At 44.1% G+C, this 23,373-nt stretch overlaps 1 long non-coding RNA gene across 1 annotated transcript in view; it reads left to right on the plus strand.

Moving 5' to 3' along the window:
* The first annotated feature begins 1,232 nt into the window (after nucleotides 1-1,232).
* Nucleotides 1,233-23,373, plus strand: part of LOC126953891 (uncharacterized) — a 113,123-nt gene continuing 90,982 nt past the window's right edge. Inside the window, exon 1 of the long non-coding RNA XR_007725402.1 lies at nucleotides 1,233-1,382. This is a non-coding gene — a long non-coding RNA (uncharacterized LOC126953891). The remainder of the gene's footprint in view (nucleotides 1,383-23,373) is intronic.

The following is a 23,373-nucleotide window of genomic DNA, read 5'->3' on the forward strand; positions in this document are numbered from 1 at the left end:
GTAGGGGATAAGGAATGTCCAGTCATTGTTTGAGGATTTTCTGGAATTTGGAGCATTGTTATTTTAGTTGTTTAGAAAAGGTTTTGGTTGCCTGTTTATCATACAGTGCAGGCTCATGAATAACTTCCTGGGGGACTGGCCCACATTCTTGGTCCGGTTGGCGTCTCTTGCCCAGCAAGGCTCATGCCGGGCGTCTTCCCAACATCCTGTCTGGGAATGACCTTCTTTTCTCCGCTTACTAAACTCTGAGAGTCCTTATTGAAATGACCTCCTGCACAGGAAGGCCTGCTGTGGTGCCTGGCAAGAGAAAACAGCCCTAGTTTCTAGGAAGTCCCACAAATGCACACACACACTCTCACACACACACACACTGCAAGTCTTGTTCGGAAGAGGTGACATGTTTATGTTCTTCCACGCGTCTGATAAGGAAAACCAGCAGACATTCCAGAATGTACAAACACGGGTGAGGGCAGGTGCAAGGACCACAGCTGGAAACCAGCGAACACAACAAACCGCAGCTGTCCGGACCACGCCGGGCTGGTGTGGGTCAGAGGGGAAACCAAGGGCGTGCGTGTGTCTATGTGTGTCTGCGGATGCAGTCAGGATTAAAAATTAGAAGCCTGCAAAGCCCCCTGCATTTAAGAGGAAAAAATAATCGTGGAAATTTTCTGGCCATCTAGAAGAAATTTTGTTCTTGCCAAAGACATTCAAAAGCTACCAGGATTTTTTTTTTAACTTATCTAAGTGATATTAATGAGAGCAGGGGAATCCCAAAGAAAGGGACAGGTGTGTTCTTTAAATTCATTCTTGGTCTTAAATGAGACCTGCTTGAACATAGTAAAGAACTTCAAGAAGCCCCCTCCCCTTGGCTGAATGATAAAGTGTTTAGAAATAATACCTTCGTGATTATCATGCACAAGACATTCATCTTATAAGGACTCTGATGACTAGAGAGTTCAGTGCCTTGCCTCTGGTTGTAATGCAGAATCGTGATTCCCACTTAGGGGTGTACAACATGCCGTGGCTTCCTTTTCTCTGTGATCAAAGTTAGCATCACAGTTGAGTGACCTACCCAGGGCCCTGAACGCACAAGTGTCTCACATCTGGCTTAACATTCTGCTGTTGCCATGGTAAAATCCTTAATAAGGATTAATAAATTATTAATCCTTAATGAATCCTTAATACCTTTGAACTCATGTCTCGTAGATGTACTCCAACATGAAAATGGAGCATGCACGTGAGCTGAGTAGTGACATGGAACATGTATGTCCATTGATCCTTGCTGCTCATTCACATACAGTGTTCGCGATGACCCCTGGACACAGAATTCCAGTGGAACCACCACGTGTGCGGATTCAGGGAAGACTCAAAGCCAATACAAGGTAAGTGTGGACAACCAAAGAAGGTGAGGTGAGGAAGGAGGAGGGACACTCACAGCCCCAAGAGGGCACACTTTCCATTTGAAGCAGAGCTTGCTTTGACACAAGAAAGAAGGCAATGATATTCTATTAATAACAAATACTAACAGCCAAGGGACCCTATTCTGTTCTTTCTTACTCATGCACTTCCCTGAATTAACCATACACTTTCTCTGAAAATGAAAACATAGACCAAAAGGAAAAAAGGCAGCTGAGAGTTAAGATTTGATAGAGTATGTGCATATCAAGAAGTAAAATAAAAGGCTGTGTGTGGTGGCTCACGCCTGTAATTCCAGCACTTTGGGAGACCAAGGTGGGCAGGTCACCTGAGATCAGGAGTTTGAGACTAGCCTGGCCAACATGGTGAAACCCCATCTCTACTAAAAATACAAAAATTAGCCGGGGGTGGTGGTGCACACCTGTAATCCCAGCTACTCAGGAGGCTGAGGGAGGAGAATTGCTTTGAACCCGGGAGGCTGAGGGTGCAGTGAGCCAAGATTGTGCCACTGCACTAACGCCTTGGTGACAGACTGAGACTCTATCTCAAAAAAAAAAAAGGAAAATAAACAGAGTTAAGTTAGTTTTGTGCAGTATTTCCACTGTTCCGGCAAGAAAAATATATATATATTCATGTATAAGCTGCAAAGTATGAATTACATAATTCCAGTGATTCAGTAGATGAGTTTAATACTCTCATATTTGCATTTATTTATTTATTTATTTTATTTTTTATTTTTTCTCATTTTTTGAGATGAAGTCCTGCTCTGTCACCCAGGCTGCAGTGCAGTGGCACGATCTTAGCTCACTGCAACCTCCGCCTCTGGGGTTCCAGTGATTCTCATGCTTCAGTCTTCAGAGTAAGTAACTTGGGATTACAGGCATGCAGCACCACACCTGGCTAATTTTTGTATTTTTAGTAGAGATGGGATTTCACCATGTTGCCCAGACTGGTTTCAAACTCCTGACCTCAGGTGATCCACCTGCCTTGGCCTTCCAAAGTGCTAGTTTTGCAGGTGTTGGCCATCATGCCTGGCCCATATTTGCATTTAAAACTGACATAGTACAATGTAAAGATGAATCGTAAAATTCATGCTAATAATTTAAATTTTTATTTTTTCTTGACTTAGAATAACACTAAACAGCAGATTTTTTTTAACGTCATGAGAAGTTGAGACACTGCAAAAGGAAGGAAAAAGCTTTATTTTATAGTACCTTTAACAATACTTTCTTCCTCCACTTTTAAATAGTTTTCATTGCACTGAGTCCCACTAATATGGAGCTTGCTGTGCTGGTGATAAATAGAAATTTTTGCAGAAACACATCACAAGGCCATTGGGCTCAATCTTGGAGGTAGATTTGTGTAGCATATGTCTACTAGTGTTCACATCAGCTCTACTTAGGATTTCATTTTAGCGATTGTCTTTATTTGGATTCCCCCAGAGGCACACCAAGATGAGGATTCAAGTGGGGACGTGGTAGCCCTGACAAGAGAAACCGGTGTAAAGGGCTTATTGGAGAATACGGAGGGCGTGGGAATGATGAAGTAGTCAGGTTATTCAAGGGAGCTGAAGGGGCCACTGAAAAGTGTTCCACGAGAAACGTGTGCACCTTCCTCAGCAGAGTCTATGCCACCTGCCCTTCCCCTCCCTTTCTCCGTCGTTTCTGGAGGCTAGGACTTCAGAATTTGTTTAGGAGGAGACACACATTTGTGATGGAAATCACAGTGTTATGGCTGAATTATGTCCCTCAAAATTCATCTGTTGAAGTCCAAACCCTCAAGAGTGTCATTGTATTTGGAGATAGGCACTTTACAGAAGTAATGAAGTTAAAAAGTAAAGTCATGAGGGAGGGGAAATTATTCAATCAATATAACTGGTGTCCTTTTGTGAAGATGAGATGAGGACACAGGCGTGCACAGAGGGAAGATCATAGGAGCACACGGGGAAGACGCCATCTGCAAACCAAGGAGAGAGGCCTCAGGAGAAACCAACCCTGCTCACACCTGGATCTCGAACTTCTGCGCTCCAGGGCTGTGAAAGAACACATTTCTATCGTTTAAGCCCTGCAGTCTGTGGTACTTTGCTATGGCAGCCCTAGCAAACAAACACACATGGTTAGAAAAAAAAAATCCATCAGGAACCGTGAAACGGAGTTCCTTGCTAAAATGCACCTTGGAAGACATGACGAGAGATCAGAACACTAGGGCAGGAACAGAAAACGAGTCCACAAACCTGGGGCAAAACTGGGAGAGTTCTGAGGGCCAGCTCTGCCACGTAGTGGATTTGTGCTCTTGGGTAAGTTCCTTAATCTCTTGGTGCCTACATATTGTTGACTGTAAAATGAGCTTCAAACACCGTATGCGTTATAGAGATGCCATCAGAACTAAATGAGATAACATTTGCAAAGTGCTCAATATGTTAGCTCATTTTGTTTTTCTGCAGGCGGTAAGAACTCCTTAAGGGCTAGCATCATGTTTTCTTCTGCTCTGGAAGTAAACTGGAAGCATGTCTTGAGTGTTAGCCTTTCACTTCAAAGAAACCAATCTGTGTGGAAGTTGAAGTCTAGGTGGGGAAAACCAGATACACAAAGGAAGTGATGAAGCTAGAATGTGCGGTTTATCAGTGGATGCTTACCACTTACCAGAAACTGTGTCATACGCCTGATTTCATACCCATCTCATTTTAATCCTCTACAAAGTTATGAGATAAAAGTCTTTGCCTCATTTTCAAAGATGTGAAAACTATTGGCTAGAGTGGTTAAAGGATTTTTCCAGAGCCTGCTGCCAGTAATTTACCGAGCAGGAATCAAACCTAGGTGTGTGGGCATCAAATTCATTTATGCCATGACTATTAAAACGTCCTTTCAAATTATCTTCCCAATTACCCTGCAAGGCAGGTGAGGACCTATTGCTAGCACGATTTTATGTATTAGGAAAATATGACCCAGGAAATCCTGAACCATCCAAGTACGTACCCAATGTTAAATGTAAAACCAACTCAACTCCAGTGAAGTTTTTTTTGGCTCTGAATCTGGTGATATTTAGCTACTTAGATGCTGTTTAGATATTCAGATTCTCAGTGAGTGACTCACAAGATTATGTCTGCACACTGTGGGTAGATTTCAGTTTGAAGGAAGTTTTGGAATGCCACTTTTCCTGTATAGGATGGGAAACCCGTTGATGTCAGCCATGATCCCAGGCAGCTGGAGTGCTGTGGGCCCAGCATGGGTCTGGGGGTCAGAAGACAGAATTTTGGCTCTGGTTCTGCCACAAATCGGCTGAGTGACTCTGAACACTTCATTCTTCTTGGCCACAAGTTTCTCATCTGCAAATTGGAGAGATTGTACTGAATAATTTCCAAAATCTGTTAAAAATCTGATTCTATGAAATGGAATCTCTGGTTGGGCCTAAGAAACTAGTAAGAAGCCCAGAGACATGTGGAGGTAGAGATTGCCCTCCTTTAGTCTCAGCAAGAAGGAAATCGCTTCCCCCACAAAAAAAAAAAAAAAAAAAAAAAAAACCTGGACAACACCTTTTATAGCTGGAATTGCAGAGAAGCAGTGGCACAGGCAACATTGGTGGGTGGGGGAGAAGTCCTTATTAAAATCTTGGTTACAGGAATAAGTGTACTGGGGACTTAAAGAAATCTAATTTGCACTCCAAGGATCAGCAAGTACAAATCCTACAAGAACTCTCTGGCCATAGAACAGAGAGTCCTAGAACAAAGCCTGTTTTGATCCTTTGTCTTGGTTAACAGTGACACCATATCTCCAGCATAAACGACGGCGATTGCATTGTTCGCATGCCGGTAATAGAAAAGGAAAACACAACCAGGCCGTTTGGTTAGTTTTGGCATGCACAGTTCAGGGTGGGAAATGCCCTTGGGTTCTGGCTGACCACCTGGTATTTAATTTTTTAATAAGTGTACCAGTTTCAAAATAGCAGAGACTCTCCTTGAAGGGTAATCACAAAGAATTGAATGTCCTGGTATTTGGAACAAGCCTTCTAGCTCACTGGCATCATAGCCCTTACTGTAATATCAGCGATAACAGCAGTAACCGCAACAAGAGCCAGTGTCAGGTCCCTGGGGATCTCCCAAAGAAAGCCTTTCCACTTATAGCAAAAAACAGTAAAGAAGCAGGGTCCTGAGGTGGAAACATAGATAGTTTGTTCCTGTGGTAGCACTTCCTCGGTATTCTAGTGCGGGATTAGTGGGCTTCAAAGTGGAACTGCCTCCAGCCTCAGTGGGCCTGGGACCATGCCCATCAGTTATCCACTCTGGTTTTGGAGTTCACTGTGTGATCTTGGGCTGACCTTGGAAACTTCTGACTTACCGGTCAGAGGTTCGCATAACTCCAGGGCCTCTATGTTCTGATGGCTAAACTGGAAAGCATGGTATTCATTCCGGATACCTCATCCAACAGGTGTCACCACGTGGTCCATAGACCGGCAGCATCAGCATCCCTCGGGAGCTTGTTAGAAATGCCCCACCCTAGATACGGGGAATGGGAACCTGAACAAGATCCTTGTAACAAGATCCTCGGGTGATTCATTTGCACGTTTTAGTTAGAGAAGCCCTGAAATGAAGCCATACCACCCCGCACGTCTGGGAGGTAGATTAGCCATTCGCTGGCCCAGGACAGTTTGGTTGTAAGAAGAAAGAACTTACTTTGGAAATTCAATGGGTACAATCAGAGCTTTTCTCTTTTCTGCTCTGCGATATTACCTCTTTTCAGCCAAAAGGAAAAAGTTCTTTTATTTAGAAAAAGAAAGTATTTAGGGAAAAAATAGCTGAAACAATTAACATGAAAGAAAAAAGCATCCTCAATATCTCCACTTAAAAACACATGAATCAGTAAGTTTAGGTCCCCTTGCCACTTTTCTAATCCTACCTTCAAAATTATCCACTGTTAACCAATTTCACGGGTATCCCACCAAAAATGCTACCCTTATATTTGCATATATTTTATACACACACACAACACACACATACACCAGGAAATCATCCTTAATGATTGTTTTTCTATATGCTTTCTAAGCTATGACAATGAAAAAAAGTATCAGAAGGAGCCCTTTGAAAGGCCTTCCATTTTGAGTCTATTAGCAGCTCTGTCTGAGAAGCATTTTTCTTAAAGAGATGGGCGCAGAGGGCCTTTTGCAAAGTGAGTCAACATGAACCCCATGGAGTGCAGGGTGTTAGCCAGACGGCCAGCTCCGCCAGCTCTCATTTCTGCTCTCAACATTTCTCTCCACAGCTCAAGCCCCATGAAAGCTAGAGGGCACCCTCAAATGCCCCATGCCCTTCTGGAGTTTACGAATGTGGCTCAGACACGGTGGGTGGGGCCAGCTGGGATCACAGGAACTCACGCTACCCCCCCGGTGAGGTCGTGAAAGAGCTCAGTCCTGCTGCCAGGAGGCGGTTATTTCTTACCAAATGGTTTCCAGTGGTTTCACAGAATTCCTCATGCACGCTAAGCTGGAGCTTTCATTCCTGAACACTACAGTTCAGGGCCTACAGTCCATTCCTCAAAAATGAGGCCATAATTCAGTCAGGTCATTTGTTTTCTAATTCCTCTTCAGGATCTATTTGGAAAATCACTTACTTAGCTTTCTTGGTCCACTCACAGTGTTATTACTCTGAACTTTTAACATAAGTGTGTGTATGTGTGTGTGGGTACACATACAGTTTATATATATATACTTTATATGCGTATGTATATGTACACACACTTTTTATATATTTATATATATTTAAAGTACATACTTTATATACATATATGTATATATACCTATACATACATATATGTATATAAAGTATGTATATATGTATATAAAGTATATATGTATATAAAAATATGTATATATAAAGTATATCTGTAAAGTATAATATATATTATAAAGTACATATACACCTAAGTATACATACTTTAAATATATACTGTATATATGTATATAAGTATATAAAGTCTATGTATATATAAAGTATATATGTAAAGTATAATGTATGTAATTTACATATTATATATGATAAAGTATATATACTTTATATGAAGTATAATGTATAAATAGTACATATATTATATATTATGAAGTATATATACTTTATATAAAGTATATATAGTATATATTATTATAAGGTATACATATTATACTATACTTTAGATATTATAAAGTATGTATATAATATAATATACATATTATATACATAATAATAAATATATCATATATCATATAAATATACAATATACATTATAACATATATTATATAATGTATTATATATTCTATATACATTAGAATAATACAGATTGCATACTATATACATTGTGATAATATAGCATATATTGTATATATTGTAATATTATATTATATGCATTATATTTTATTATATATTATATACATTATAAAATATCTCATATATTATATACATTATGATATATTATTACTTTATTATATATAATTCAATAAACATATTATATGTATATATTATATACATTATAAGAGATATAATATAATAAAGTATGTATTATACATACTTTATGTATAATGTATATATTAGTATATATGTAAAAAGTATATATATTATAAAGTATACACAAAGTATGTACTTAAAGTATACATATAAAGTATATAAGTATATACTACTATATACTTATATATATACTTCTATATATACTATGCATACTATGTATACTATGTATATATAGAAGTATATATACTATGTATATATAGAAGTATATATGCCACTCTGAAGTATATATAAGTATATAACCTTTATATATTTTATGTATATCCAAGTGTATATAATGTATTTATGTATATATACATGTAATCACCTGACTTCCACAATACTGATGGCTTACAGCTTTTTGCACACTAAACCTTCTTCCTTTCCTATCCCCGACCTAAGCTATAATATTGGAAGGTTTGAGGACGGGTTGGTGACCCATACTTTTCTGCTGTAAAAATGTCTCGCCTGAGGAAGTGACACAGTCATAGACTAAGGAGACTGTGCCCTTTACTCTCACACATGGGGTTTGGAGAGGAAGGATTGCTCCCCTTCTGGGACTCATGACCTGTGTTTTATTATTTGCCTTTGTATTAATTTCCTATTCCTTCTATTATAAATTATTACGAACTTAGTGGCTTACAACATTTTGTTATCTTACAGTTCTGGAAGACAAAAGTAAAAAATCTGTCTCACTGGACCAAAGTCAAGGTGTCAGCAAGCTAGTAAGGCTGGATGCTTCTGGAGGCTCTAGGGGACATTCCATTCCTTGCCTCTTTCAGTTTCTAGAGGCTGCCAGCATTCCCTGACTCCTGGCCTTATCACCCCAACCTCTGCTTCCATCATTCAATCTTCTTCTCTGATCCTAACCCTCATGATCCCTTCTCAGAGGACCCTGCAGATTAAACTAGGCTCACCCAGTTAATGCAGAATAATCTCTCCATCTAAAATCCTTAAGTTAATTACATCAGCAAAGTCTCTTTTGCCATGAAAGGTAACATAGTCATAGGTTCTGGGGATTGGGATGTAGACATCTTTAGGGGGCCATTGTCCTATCTAGCACAGTCCACGGGGCAAAATGCTGAAATTGTGACCCTACAGGTTGTCCCACCAGCCAAGGAAGATTTAACTTATTGCCTACAGTTTAAGCGGCTTGGAATCGTAACACAAAACAATTCCCAGACACCTCAGAGAAGGGGCAGCAGATCAGTATTTTTGACAGGGCTTAGAGCAGAGCTTTTACCAGCATGGAGTCAATATGAAGGTGTGAGAAGACAGAGAAAAGGGTTGTGGAGACTTACATGAATGTAATAGTCTTCATAACATCTGCCATTTACTAAACCGTCATGTCCTCGACCTCGGGCTAGGCACGGTATATGCTATTTCACTTAATCTGCACAATAGGCCAGCAAAATAGGTATTGATGTCCTTGTTTTAAAGACAAGGAAACTGGCCAGGTGTGGTGGCTCACGCCTGTAATCTCAGCACTTTGTGGGGCTGAGGCTGGTGAATCACCTGAGGTCAGGAGTTTGAGACCAGCCTGGTCAACATGGTGAAACCCCATCTCTATTAAAAATGCAAAAACTTGCTGGGCATAGTGGCATGCACCTGTAATCCCAGCTACTTAGGAGGCTGAGGCAGGAGAATCGCTTGAACCTGGGAGGTGGAGGTTGCAATGAGCTGAGATTTCACCATTGCACTCCAGCCTGGGCGACAAGAGTGAAATTCTGTCTCAATTAAAAAAAAAAAAAAGGAAACGAATTTGTACCAGGACAATGGGCCCTACAGCTTCTAGTCTAGGTAGGTGCCCAAGGACCATTGCTTGTCAGTAGAGATAATGAAGTCTCTGAATGTGTTTTTTAATCACTAGAGTTACCTTCCCTGAAGAGAGTACCTTTAGCCTTCCCAGAACCTTCTGCTGTGGGTTAATTTCATCTTCCCCTATGTCAGCAGAATGAATCTGGCCATTGTTAGAGAGGACGGTGTTTACCCTTCTGGACATCACCCATTACTTTCTTTGTCCACTCAACTGACCGGCGGTCTGTTGGATCTACTTGACTTTTATTAGAACAGAAATCACAGTGTTTTAATGGTTGGCATTCAAGACCTTGTTAGAGAATGAATTCATATTTGATTAACATTTATTGAATATGTGTCATGAACTGTGGGTTGAGCTGTGTAACTGGCATACAGCTCAGTAAGTGTGTGCTGGAAATGGGGCTGCTGCCAGCACAGGCCACCCCAGCAGTTAGGCAGTCAAGTGGCTTGTCGTGAGGAGAGCCTGAAGGTCTGCTTATCACCATGATTTTCCGCCCTGCAGGAGAAGGGTCAGATGGCTGGACCCCATTTTGGTTTTTAGCGATTTTACTGCTTACTCTCCACTCATGGGAGTTCAGTTTCAAAATATGTGTCTGTTTATTGTCAGACTAGGTCTTCCTGACACAAATAGTGAAAGGAGAAAATAAAATCATAATATAGGAATTCAAGCTGATTTCAACAAATCTGGATGTTGCTCAGACTATCCCCAACTAGTGGTGTGTTGGATCCTGAGCTGGCCCTCAAGAGTCAATTGTACACACGTTTCCCAGTTCTCTGTCGAGGGGTCCAGTGACATCAGGTTCATACCTTGAAACTAGCTACAGTAGGACTAGTTACACCATGAAAATCTGCAAACACTACAGTTCAGGGCTGTTTGTTTCTCTAAAGAGCCAGTTTATCAGCATGCTACTGTCCCCAGCACACACATTTTGTATAAGTGATCATCATACTCCATAAAAATAAGTAATTAACTGACTAAATAAAGCAATGTTAATGTTTGTTAGCATTGGTAGTTTACTATGTTTCTGAATATGGTTTTTTAATAACTAGAGCTACCTTCCTTGAAAAGAGTATCTTCAGCCTTCCCATAACCTTCTGCTGTGGGTCAGTTTCCTCTAACCCTGTGCCTAGGGCTGAAAAGAGCAATATTTTAATATCATAGATCTGTACGCTAGAAGGGATGCTAGAGGGTAAACAGAGCATTTTTCCATTTGACAGACAAGGAAACGGAATTGACCCTGAATCAGAAGAGCTCTGTATCCTTCTCTTTGGATGAACCGATCCAGATCCCTTTGGGGATGTCTTTCTGCGCTTCTCCCCACAGCATCAGCTTTTGTAACTCAAAGGTGATAAGCATCCCAGGGACAGAGTATTCAAAGCTTTATTGTGTTAGGGATTGAAGCGAGGGCAGAGTAAGGAAGTAAATCCAGGATGCAGGAGTTTGGGTGGACATGCCTGGGCGGGTTTGTCTCTACCTACACTTGTAACGATTAATAAAGAAAACAATTTCTGTTTTCCGTAAGTCCTTTATTCATTCCAAAACACCTCTGCATGCCAAACTTGGAGATCCTAGGCCCAGAGTTAGGGTCAATCGCTGGCCATTATAGGACTTTCAGCTTCAGAAACTCCCATGGCACACACGTGGCCATGGTTTCTCATTAAAAACCCAGGCTGGGTGCGGTGGCTCACACTTGTAATCCCAACACGTTGGGAGGCTGAGGCAGGCGGATCATGATATCCGGAGATCGAGACCATCCTGGCTGACACCGTGAAACCCCGTCTCTACTAAAAATACAAAAAAATTTAGCCCGGTGTGGTGGCGGGCACCTGTAGTCCCAGCTACTCAGGAGGCTGAGGCAGGAGAATGGCATGAACCTGGGAGGCAGAGTTTGCAGTGAGCAGAGATCGCGCCACTGCACTCCAGTCTGGGCAACAGAGTGAGACTCTATCTCAAAAAAAAAAAAAAAAAAAAAAAAAAAAAAAAAAAAAACAACCCAAGGCAGAGAAGGATGGTTATATTGTACCAGTGCTGTCCAGGAACTCATCCTCCCACGGCTAACCAAACCGAACAGACTCATTTGTTTCAAACATTAATATAAGCAGGAAATCTACCACAAAACCTCCTGTCGGAGGGTAGGCTATTTGTAGTTTGCATCCAGAGAAGAACATATGAATATTTTTTCTGTCAACATTCGCCTGCCCTGTATGTGCTGCTCTGCTTCTCTGGCCTCAGCCCCACACCAAACCTGTTGAGGCATGAAGCTGAGAGGTCAAGTGTCTCATATGGACTAAATCCCAGATGTCGCTTTCCTTCTCTCAGCCTGCAAGCCACTGAACCGTGCAGGGTGAAGGTTAGACTTAAAGTTCTGGGCGATGACTCCGTGTTCCTGGGAGCAGCCTCCTTCTCTCCCCATGTCCCTCTGGCCTGCACATGCCACCTCTGTTCCCAACCCTGCCCCATCTTACAACAATCCCTGCAAAAATAAATGAGCAGAAAAGATTATTAACTGTTTACCTATGAACTCTGGCATGTTCTAAAAGCTGAATTCTTGTGTCCAACAACCTAAGGTGAAGCTGGTTGTGTGTATTTTGTAGAGTAGCAGCTGGAAATGGGCTTTCTGATTCTAGAAGAGCCCCAGTGGTTGTAGATGAATGTAGCCGATATTTCTAGCAATTTTTCCTAGCCTTTCATTCTCCCTCCTTCTAAAAACTTCTTAACTATGGCTTCCATGTATAAAATGACTAAGATACACCTTCGTTATTCTTGACCCAGGGCCCCAGGAAAGAGTGTCTGAGGCTTGACACACGTGGAGTTTGCAGCAAAAACATCACACAGTGAAGTGACAAGTTTAGAGGCAGGGGGAATCATTGAGGATTCCCATGTTGTGAGGCATGAGCTGGGCTGTAATGTTGAGGGACCTGAAGAAGAAGCTAGAGGCACGGGGAAGGAAAGAGGAAGAGGATTTTGTTACTGATTGGATTTAGAGATTCAAGAATAAAAAAGAAACCAGTATGACTCTGAGGGTCTGAGCCTGAGCCATGGAAGAATGGAGGAACTATTGACAGAAGTTGGGAGGGATAAAATGGGACCAGTGCTAGAGCCATGAGTGCCTGAGAGAAAAATTCTTGAATGTCACTAATTTTACTAAACATGGATTTGTCCTACCAGCCATGGTGGAACCATACCATAGTTACCTTCCTAAAAAGAAATCACGAGCCTTGACCGACCTAAGGCAGTTGTGCTGAGGGCTGAAAGAAAACAAAATAAAAAGTATTTGTTACCCCCTCCCCTCTTCTCCTGGGCTTATAATCATTGACAGGTTACTACTGCTATGCATTTATAGCTTTTTGGAACAGAGCAAGATTCTTGGCAACCATTCAGGGAAGGCCGTGTAGCAGAGTGAGGCCACATGGAAATTCTCTGTCCCAGGAAGGTTCATCCCGAGTCTTTCACTGATTTCTCAAACACAATGAATTGAGTATCGTGTAGGCCAGCCTCCCGGCTAGGCGCTGGGGGGATAAGGTAAACAATACCAACACAGGCCCCCCTGATCCCAGGCACAATCAGCAGTCTCTTAAGACTTTTGTCTGGAAAGGCTGTTGGTCTGCTCTGGCCACCATCACAAAGTACCATGGACTCAAGGCTGGAAATCTAAGATCAAGCTCTGGGCAGAATTGGTTTCTCCCAAGGCTTCTCTCCTTGGCTTGTAGATGGCGTCTCCTCCCAGTGTGTTTGTGTCCTCATCTCCCCTTCTTAGAAGGACAGCAGTCATAGTAAATTAGGGCCCACCTGAATATCCTCATGTTACCTTAATTACCTTCTTAACAGGCCTATCTCCAAATGTCACATTTTGAGGTCCTAGGGGGTTAGGACATCAATTTGTGGGAGTGGAACACAATTCAACCCATAGCAGGCTTGTCCCTGGCTGCCCACCTCGCCAGGGACTATTCTGTGGGATTCTGTGTAAGCAGCAGCCCTGTCCTGCCTCCTAGTCCTGAGGAAGGCCATCGCGTGGGCCTGGGGAAGCCAGTGTGTCTGAATTAGCATTAAAGACGCTCTGAGCAAGAAGAAAACCCATTCTCGGCATGGGTGGGCCTGTCCCTCTACCCATGGATCTGTGCTCTTTGTCTTGTGCGATTTGTGGACAGAATAAATGGTGATCTGGGCTTTTTACTCACACAAATGAAATGACTGGTGTGGTGTCGGTGTGTGTGAAAGGGAAGAGTCACTGGCTCCAAGTAAGCGAGACTCCTGCCCCTCAGTCCCCTCTCTAGTACACAGGACACGGCGGGCGGGGGCCCTTCCTGCTTCCACTTAGGGCCTGGAGGGTTTCTGTGTCTCTGACTGGGTCCCTAGGTTCCATGTCACCCTTCCATGATGTACCGCTCGCTCATTTTGTGCTCTTCCAGCTGAGATTCTCTGTTATTTGATAGAGCTGAAAAAAGTCCCCAGATTGACCGCAAAATCCAACTTTTACAGCTGTTTCCAGTTCTATTTAATGTGACAACAACATCTTTCCCTGAGATTTCTTCCAGACTCAATTTTGAGATGAAGAACCTTCTTTTGCAACCTCTTCTCTGGGTTGAAGTTACCCGAACCGAAGCCCAGAGGCATCTCAGGATTCTGTTCACGGAATTTCCCTGGACCAAACTGCGCTCTCCTCTGATTGGATTTCCTGTGCTCAAGTACTTTGCACTAAACTCGTGATAGAGTATTCTCAGAGCTCACAGTTCCTTGTGACATTCTGAAATATCTTTACAACCCTTTCCACACCTACCCAGAGTTTCAGCCTGCCTGGGTGGTACGGAATCCAAATTCATGGCTCCATGACTCAGACAAACGTTGGCACTAAGTCATTTTATCTAAGACACAAACGTACATGCTGACCCCAGCCCTAAGCAGGACACATCTGGCGTGAACACAACTCTAGTTGTAGAAGGGTGGGCGCATCTGCTGTGGGACAGTGTGTGGACATGGGGAACATTTTCCTCTGGAAGGATAAGTCTCATGACCTTACTAGATCATGTTCTTTGTTTTCAAATTCCAATATTCATGCCTGAATAGCTAACACAAACAGATCTTTTCCAGGACGGTTGGCAACAGTACTTAAAAGTCCATTAAAAAAATCAGACAATAGGTTGTTAACATTTAAGCCAAGTAGTAAAAAGTTGAAAGACCCCATGGTAAGCAAAGAAGTCGTTCTGGGGCCCCGCTTGTTAAGCCAGTATGGGACATTCATGAGCTCTGGCTTGGTGTTAATGCTATTCTGACAAAGTTATTTTATACTTGATTGTTTAAGAGGGAGAAAAAAGCTCTGTCCTTGTAAAATTGAAAATGTCTTAACGTGAGCATACTAGACTCCCTGACACGCAGGCCGAGGCTTCTCTTTCTCACGTTTTGTTATTGGGGCAGTTCTTTCAGGTTGGTGTCCCTGAAGAAGATGCTGAGATGGAGATTCGCGTAACTCTGGAATGCTGTCAGGATCAACATCCACGAGGGCAGAGGGAAAAGTTGGTGTGACGCGGTCACCAGAGTTCTCAGCTAATCCCAGGGGCATGGTCCATCAGAGAGATCTGAGTTGGGGGAAGGGGACCAGACATAGATATCCTGCATTGACTGTTGGCGATGGGCTTTCCAAGACAGGAGGGTGACCTTGAGTGAGCATCTCTCTTGAGTAAAGTTAACTCTCAAAGAGGACTATATTAATCCATTCTTGCACTGCTATAAAAAATACCTGAGACTGGGTAATTTATAAGAAAAGAAGTTTAATTGTCTCACAGTTCTGCAGGCTATACAGAAAGCATAGAGGCTTCTGCCTCTGGAGAGGCCTCAGGAAGCTTCCAGTCATTATGGAAGGCAAAGCAGAAGCAGGCATCTCATATGGCGGGAGCAGAAGCAAGAGGGAGAGGGGGAAGGTGCCACCCTCTTTTAAACAACCAGATCTCATGAGATCTCACTCATTTTTGCCAGAACAGCACCAAGGGGGAAATCCACCCCCGTGATTCGATCACCACCCACCAGGCCCCATGGTTCAATCACCTCCCACGAGGCCCCACCTCCAATACTGGGGATTACAAGACGACCTGAAATTTGGGCAAGGACACTGAGCCAAACCATAGCAAGGAGTGACAGTATTGGGCAGTAAATTCTCCCTTTTCGAATGGGGAAATTTAGGCAGTAGCACAGTATCCGTGACATTCCCTGTGTTTTGTGAAGGATTATTGAGGAATTTGTAGGATATACATAGATGTGCATATATATGAATACTAATGATAAAATAATGGCAGAAATCAGGAACATAAATAACGGGAAACCTGACTACAGTGGATTAAACACAGAGTGGCTTATTTTGTGTTTTACAAAAGGAGGTCTGCAGGTAGGCCCGCAGGAATGGGTCATCCAGGCATCTGCAACATCACAAATGTAGGCTCGGCCCATCTTTCCATGCACCATTCTCTTGCCAATCAATTGTCATGCTTGTTCCCCTGTGGCTGCAGGATGGCTGCCTCCTTGTAAGCAGGAATGAGGGCAGGGCAAAGGTGCAAAGGGCAACAAAAGGGCTTTCTTTTAGTGAGGTTTTGCCTTTTTTTATTTTGAGAAGGGGACTCTTTCTTGGGGACTTTTACCTGCAGCTCGCTGGCCAGCATCATGTCACATGGCTGCTGTTAGTGGTGAAGGAAGTTGCGAAATCTACCAGTAGTTTCAGCCGGGTACTTTGCTCCCCTAGCACAATTATGATTCTGTTCGCCAGGAAGAAGGGAAGCATGTGAGACAGGCGACATCAGTGTTGGCTCTCTGTCCCCTAGGGCAGATTGAGCCTCTGAATTAATTAAGAATTTAGTGATTGAGGCTCAACAACATGAACTCCTTTTCCCTCTCTTCCTTCCCTTAAATGTGTCTATTCTGTGCCTATGTGATCACATAGGAGGGTAAAGGAAAGGAAGTTGTTGAAGGTGCTTCCTAGACATCTGCTTGGGAAGCCAGCAAAGCTCTGTACCCAAAGAGGAAGAAAGAGAGTTCGACCGGGTGCGTGTCTCATGCCTGTAATCCCAGCACTTTGGGAGGCTGTGGTAGGTGGATCACCTGAAGCCGGGAGTTCGAGACCAGCCTGGCTAACATGACGAAACCCTGTTTCTACTAAAAATACAAAAATTAGCTGGGTGTGGTGGCGGACGCCTGTAATCCCAGCTTCTCAGGAGGCTGAGGTAGGAGAATCGCCTGGACCTGGGAAGTGGAGGTTGTAGTGAGCCAAGATCGGGCCACTACACTCCAGCCTAAGTGACAAGAGTGAAACTCCATCTCAAAAAAAAAATAAAAATAAAAAGAGAGCTCAAGTCTGGCCGTGTTGAGGTTGAGGTCCTGGGAGACATCCAGGTGGAGATGCCCAGTAGGCCTACAGATAACAGTTGTGAGACTGTGGAGAAAACCTTGGGCTAGAGATACAGACTGAGAATCATCAGTCATATGACATTGTTGGAAGTATAACAAGATGGCCAAGAATGATCAGAGAAGATTTTCTTCATTAAATCAAATTCCACCTTTGCCATGCCTGAGGTGGTAATTCCTTTCTCGTAACTTTCTCTGGGCCTTTCATGTCTATTCCGCCACTTGACACTTGCCGTGGTCTTCCTAGTACAATTATAGATTCCTTTTCTCCCCAAATCATGTGAGCTCTGAGGTTGCTTGAGTCCTATGAGCCTTCTCCTTATGCTTCTGTTTCACTCAGCATTCTGCAAGGTGTGTGTGTGCCTCGATGGCAGAAGATAGTGGGAAGGGGTGAGATCCAAGAAGCCTGGCTAGAGCGAGGCGGGAGTCCTCACAGAGCATGTTGGAGAGCTTCCTCAGATGACATGGCAGGCTCAGAAATAGAAGCCAGGACAGAAGTTCACTTTCCTGAGGTGCTCAGTGGACTCAGGATTAGGGAGTTGTGTGAAGAGGCTGTGGAACCTGAACCTCTGTCGTGGGGACAGCCCTGGGGAGGGGCTATGACTCAGGTGATTCCTGGAGTTCAGCGGCAGCCCTTGGACTCTGTGTCCCAGGTTGGAGCAAAAGCAGATGGTGACATGATTTGAAGCCCTGTGTTGGGAGGCAGGTAGAGGGGCGTGGTGATGGATGAGGAAGACTGAGTGCACTTGGTATACCCTGTTAAGACTGTTCTGGAACTTGGGACAAGACAGACAGGTGGCTGGTCAGGTGAGTAGGGAAAGGGCCATACAGGGGAGGCGGTGCATCCCTTCCCGGAGCTGCTGCTGCTGGCTTTGCCTCTCTCCCAGCCTCATGTACTGCTGCTGCAACTTCCCTTCTGCAGCTCTGCCTCTGGAGGCTGTGAGAACCTCTCAGTGACCACAGACCCTTGAGGCCCCCAAAGGAAAACCCACACTTCCCCTTTTGCAAGGATGTGAGCCTGTTACCCAGGACTTGGACCCAAGAATATCCGAGGGATAATCTTGGGATTTGTACTGTGGCTCCCAAATGATACAGGTCCACTCAGAATCTCAGAATATGACCTTATTTGCATTAAGCATCTTTGTAGATGTCATTTAGATGAAAATCTCAAATTGAGATCATCCTGATTTAGGGTGGACCCCAAATCCAGAGAGGGGTGTTGTAAGAGACAAAGAAAAAGGAACAGACGCAGAGACACTGGGAGGAGAAAGCCTTGGGAGGATGGAGGCAGAGCTTGGAGTGATGGATCTGCTTCTAAGGAATGCCAAGGACTGTGGGAGCCACTAGCGGGTAGGAGAGAGGAGAGGAACAGATTCTCCCTCTGAGCCCCTGGAAGCAGTGAACCCTGCTGACACCCTGATTTCAGACATCTGACCTCCAGGACTGTGAAAGAAATGAGTTCCCTTTGCTTTGAAGTACCCAACACTGTTGCACTGGCCTTTAAGAAAAAAATAAAATAAGTCAGGCGCGGTGGCTGTAATCTCAGCACTTTGGGAGGCCAAGGCAGGTGGATCACGGGGTTAAGAGATTGAGACCATCCTGGCCAACATGGTGAAACCCTGTCTCTACTAAAAATACAAAAATTAGCCAGGCATGGTGGCATGTGCCTGTAGTCCCAGCTACTCAGGAGGCTGAGGCAGGAGAATCGCTTGAACCCGGGAGATGGAGGTTGCCGTGAACTGAGATGGCGCCACTGCACTCCAGCCTGGTGACAGAGCAAGACTCCATCTCAACAAATAAATACGTAATAAAAATAAAATAAACCACCCAACTTGGGATCATTTGTCATGGTAGCCCCAGGCAATGAATGTAGGGTTGTACCAGAAAATTCCTCATCATCCACCAGTTCTGTGATTCCTCTGACACTGTTAGTGGGGGGCACTCTGACCCTCACTCTCATATTTGTTCTGAGTTTCTGTACTTGGTTTCTGTGTTAGCTGACCCTTTATCTCTGGGGCACCTCTATGCCAGAGAAGTCTTTTGTAAGAAGACTTTAGAAACTAGATCTTTTAGTGGCTGATCCTAACACCCAAGCAGAGATGGGCACTCAGACTAGGCTCCTAGCATGGCACCTGCTACTGACAATCATATGCAGTTGACAGTTCTCAGAGTGTCCCCACATATATCATTTCATCCTCAGAGCAACGCCATAACGAGGCAGGTCAAGAACAGTTATGTATTTTACCCAGGAGAAAATGGAAGCTTAGAGAACATAGAACGCTTTTGCTTGTCCCATAATTTGCTAATATATTTATGATGGAATTAGAGGGGACTGGGCTCTTTCTTTCCCTTACATTAGTTAGAAATGTATTTGGCAACAAGTATCAGAACTATTGATATTTCTGATGGTGGCTTAAAGAAATAAAGGTATGCTTATCTCGGAAAATCATCATCAGAGGAGGCCTGGACAGGGCTGGTGTGTGACCCAAACATGGCACCCTCCCATTGCTCAAAGTCGTCTTCCCATTGCCCAGCACAGAGGGCTCTCCTTCATACTTGCCTATCTTTGTTTTCTAGTGTGACGGCTACACCCCCAGGCTATCCAGTAGGGAGAATGGGAAGAAGGAAGAGGACTACAGAGTGAAGAGCTGTCTCCTAACAAAGCTCTGCCCTTTGGCTTTAGGCCTCTTCCCCAATAACGTCTGCCTACATGTGACCAAGCAGACTTGTGTCTCGTGGAGGGTTGCTTCCCTAAGGAACACAGGTGTGGAGAAAAGGATGAATATTGGATGGAAAAACTCTTCAGGGTTACCATTTCGAGTACATTTTGTTTTCCAAACTCTGCTTAGGTTGGTACTTGATACAATTTTCATCTCACTTACGAAGTCTTACGGAGAACGGGTTATCATTATTGTTAGTAGTGTTAGAACAGCCAGTCGCTGTAGTAACGGTGATGATGAAAAACGTGATCAATTTCCACTTGCTCGTCAGACTCTTTTTTCCTAATTTTTAGCAACACTGTATGTTAGGTGGGAACAAACCAATAAATACATTGCTGATTTTAATGTGAGATGTTCAAATCTCTGACATTTTTAACCTCTAAAGAAAGAGAACGCAAGCTTCATTAAGGGCAAATATTTTTGTTACGTTGTTTAAAAACTAGTATCCTGTGCCCTTGGCTCATTAGAACAGCAATAAAAATGTAATAGGAGGGCTATTTTGTTTTCTGCCAAGTGCTGTCATTTGCTTTCCTGTGAAAATTTTAGATGCCAAACTGAAATGCTGAAGAAAGTTTGTGCTCTGAAAATAAGATTACATCTTTCTAGTGACCCGTGGGAACAAGCAGGGGACGCTCGACAGCTGCCATTCTGCCTGCGCAGTTCACAGATGATTAAGTTACACAGGGTGGGCTGGCTCCCAATTCTTTCCTCCAGAGAAAGACCATTTCTTGGCCTCTGAGCAGAGGTGGGTTTGCCATGAAGACCACAGGAAGCTTAAGCCTGAGGGCCCCTCATTTGCAGTGGCCTGCTTTCTACAAAGAACCCGTCCATGTCGCCGTCAGTCCTGTGTTTCTGACAGTGTGTAAGAGGAATTCTTTTTATTTCTTTTTCCTAAAGAGGGTCCCCCAGAGTGTCTAAAAGTCCAGGTTCCACCTGGGATGACATTGTCATCTCCGCATCTGGGACAACATGGTTGGCAAACATTTCCCAAGATGCGGCAAGCATTTCCCTTTTCTCCTCCCTGTACCTTTGGTCCGCGACACAGAGCCTTTTTCTCCCCATGGCATCTACACCTCTGGACAAGAAAAGCTCCCTGGGCCAGGCTGGAGAGGCATTCAGCCCTCCATTGCCGGTTTTGGGGTGCGTTCATACTACAGAGGCATGAACAGACAGCTGCTCTACGAGCGTTGATAGAAGAAAGCCAGGTCGGGGAAATCTTTGCCACTAAACGATCAGGAAAAAAGGCCAAAAATATATCTTTTAACATGAGCGAAGTCTCTCCGGGAAAACTGCTTTGAAACCTCAAGCTAAGGGTGGATTATCCTGTCCCTGTGATCCCAGACATCCTGACCCTACTGGTCTCGTCAGACCTGGCTCATTAGAACGACAGTCTCTGCTTTGATGTTTCATTCCCTGTGCTGGCCCGTGAGCTCCTTGGAGGTACTTAACTTTTATCTTCTCTGTGCCCAAGACGGGGGCTCCCCAGGGTGGCTGCTGAACAGGAGGCCCTAGCCCTAAAACTATTTGCTTAACCTTCTCCATCTCTCTTTCTCTCCCCTCTACTCCTTCCTCTCTCTCTTTCCTTCTCTTCTCTCTCTCTTCCCACCACCCCCTACCCCCCCACATACAATTCAAATATGTGCTTGTAAACACGGAGGCTGGGAAGAATTTTAATAGTTTAAGCCTAACTTCTGTGTTCATCAGACAAGAGGATGAAAAGAGAAGAAAGGGGCATTGAGACCCCCTTTTCTTTTATTTCAGCAGAAGCAGCACAGCGCACGTGTGCACGCACACACACGCACTCACACACACACACACGCATACACACGCACGCGCACATATGCACGCACACGCACTCCCTTCTTCTCAAACAGGTGGTTTAGGCAAAAGGCTACTGACAGCCCAGCATCACTCTGGCGAGGCTGCGATAACTGGGACCTCCTTGTACACATTCCTCTGTGGGGTGGGGCACAGCATCAGCCTTTGAGTCGCTACTCCTGGGGATTCCTGACAGTGCCTGACTTTGAGGGAAGTGAGGCAAGCATTCCTGCCCTCCGCTAAGCCATCCTCACTCACGTTCTCCCCACATCAGAGCTGCATTTCTCATGTGTGAGTTTTTCAGATTTGAGTCCTGCTTTCAAAATGTAAATATGCTACCTTAGTTGCCCATTCATGCCTTAGCGAGATATTTACAGGGATGAGATCTTGGAGACCCAGAGGATTGGAGACAGAGAAGGAGGGGAGGCAGCCGCCAATATGCCTGCTCTAAGAGTGCCCAGGACAAGTCCTGTGTTGTGCCTCAGTTTTGTGGGGGCCCAGGCTCACACCCGCAAAGCTCCGAGCCCTGGCAGATGCAGCTGTCAGTACAGCCTGGCTGAGAGCAGGCCTGGGCTGGGAGAAGTCGCTGGAGGCCAACACGAGGCTCCATGTGCACTTTGTTGTCTTCTCTGCTGGACTCAGCTGGAGGTGACGCTTGGTGACCAAATACAGCACCGCGTCTCTGAGTAAGCCCAGCTCAGGAATGCAGGATGAAGGGGGGCTGCTCTCACTTACCCAAGGAGAGGCCCTGGGGAGGAATCAGTAAGTCAGCAAGTATTTGTTGAGCATCTATTATGTGCCAGGTGTGGGTGAGTCCTTGTGAATAAGGCCACAAATATCCTCACTCTCTGTGGGTCCTAGAATCTTCCTAGCACACAGGATGCCACACAGTCAGCCCCAGGCAGGCCAGCATCACAAGGCATCCCTGGGAGGCTGGGCTGGAGCGTGAGAAGCTGAGGTCAGAGGGCTGGAGTTTGAGCAGAGGAAGTGGACACATGACCTGCGCTCCTCCCAGGTGGCTCAGGCTCAGTGACCTTGCAGTCAAGCATCGGCCACGTCCAGCTTCCACAGGTGTCAGATTAATAACCTGGCTTCTGAATTTTTTTGGATCACAGCTCTACACGCTGCCCACTGAGATCTTATTTTCTGCTCACATAATAATAATGTCTCCCAACAATTAAAAAACAAACAAACAAACAAAAAAACAAAAAACAGAAAAAACCCGAGTCCCAGCGAACTCTGAAAACCCACCTGTAACAATATACATTGGTTACACCCGGAACTCCATCAGACTGTGAATTTGTCAGTCTATTTTAGGGGCTGCCTACACACCTTAATTTTATTTCTGTAAAACTGGAATCAACCCTGCTCCACGGGATTTTCATGAGGATTAAATGAGATAATTGACTTTCAGCTCAGGGCTTGGAGTATGGTTAGCCCTTGATAGAATGTAGTCAATAAGATAATTAATCATTCCATTTGATAGAGTTACCAATAAAAATTGCTCTATGCCCAAGGGATATGACCAGCTTGCCCACTTCAGGGATTTCCAGGGGTACGAAGCCAGCCGGCTGCTGAAATGACACACCTGCAGGCCATCGTTTTCTTATAAGGTATGTGCAGTTTGAATTGGGGGAGAAAAAGCGTTCCTGTTCATGTTCCGGAAAAACTGAAATAGAGCAGCAGATCTTGATTGTCTGGACAAAAC

The sequence above is a fragment of the Macaca thibetana genome, chromosome 4, assembly GCF_024542745.1.
Source record: "Macaca thibetana thibetana isolate TM-01 chromosome 4, ASM2454274v1, whole genome shotgun sequence".
NCBI lineage: Eukaryota > Metazoa > Chordata > Mammalia > Primates > Cercopithecidae > Macaca > Macaca thibetana.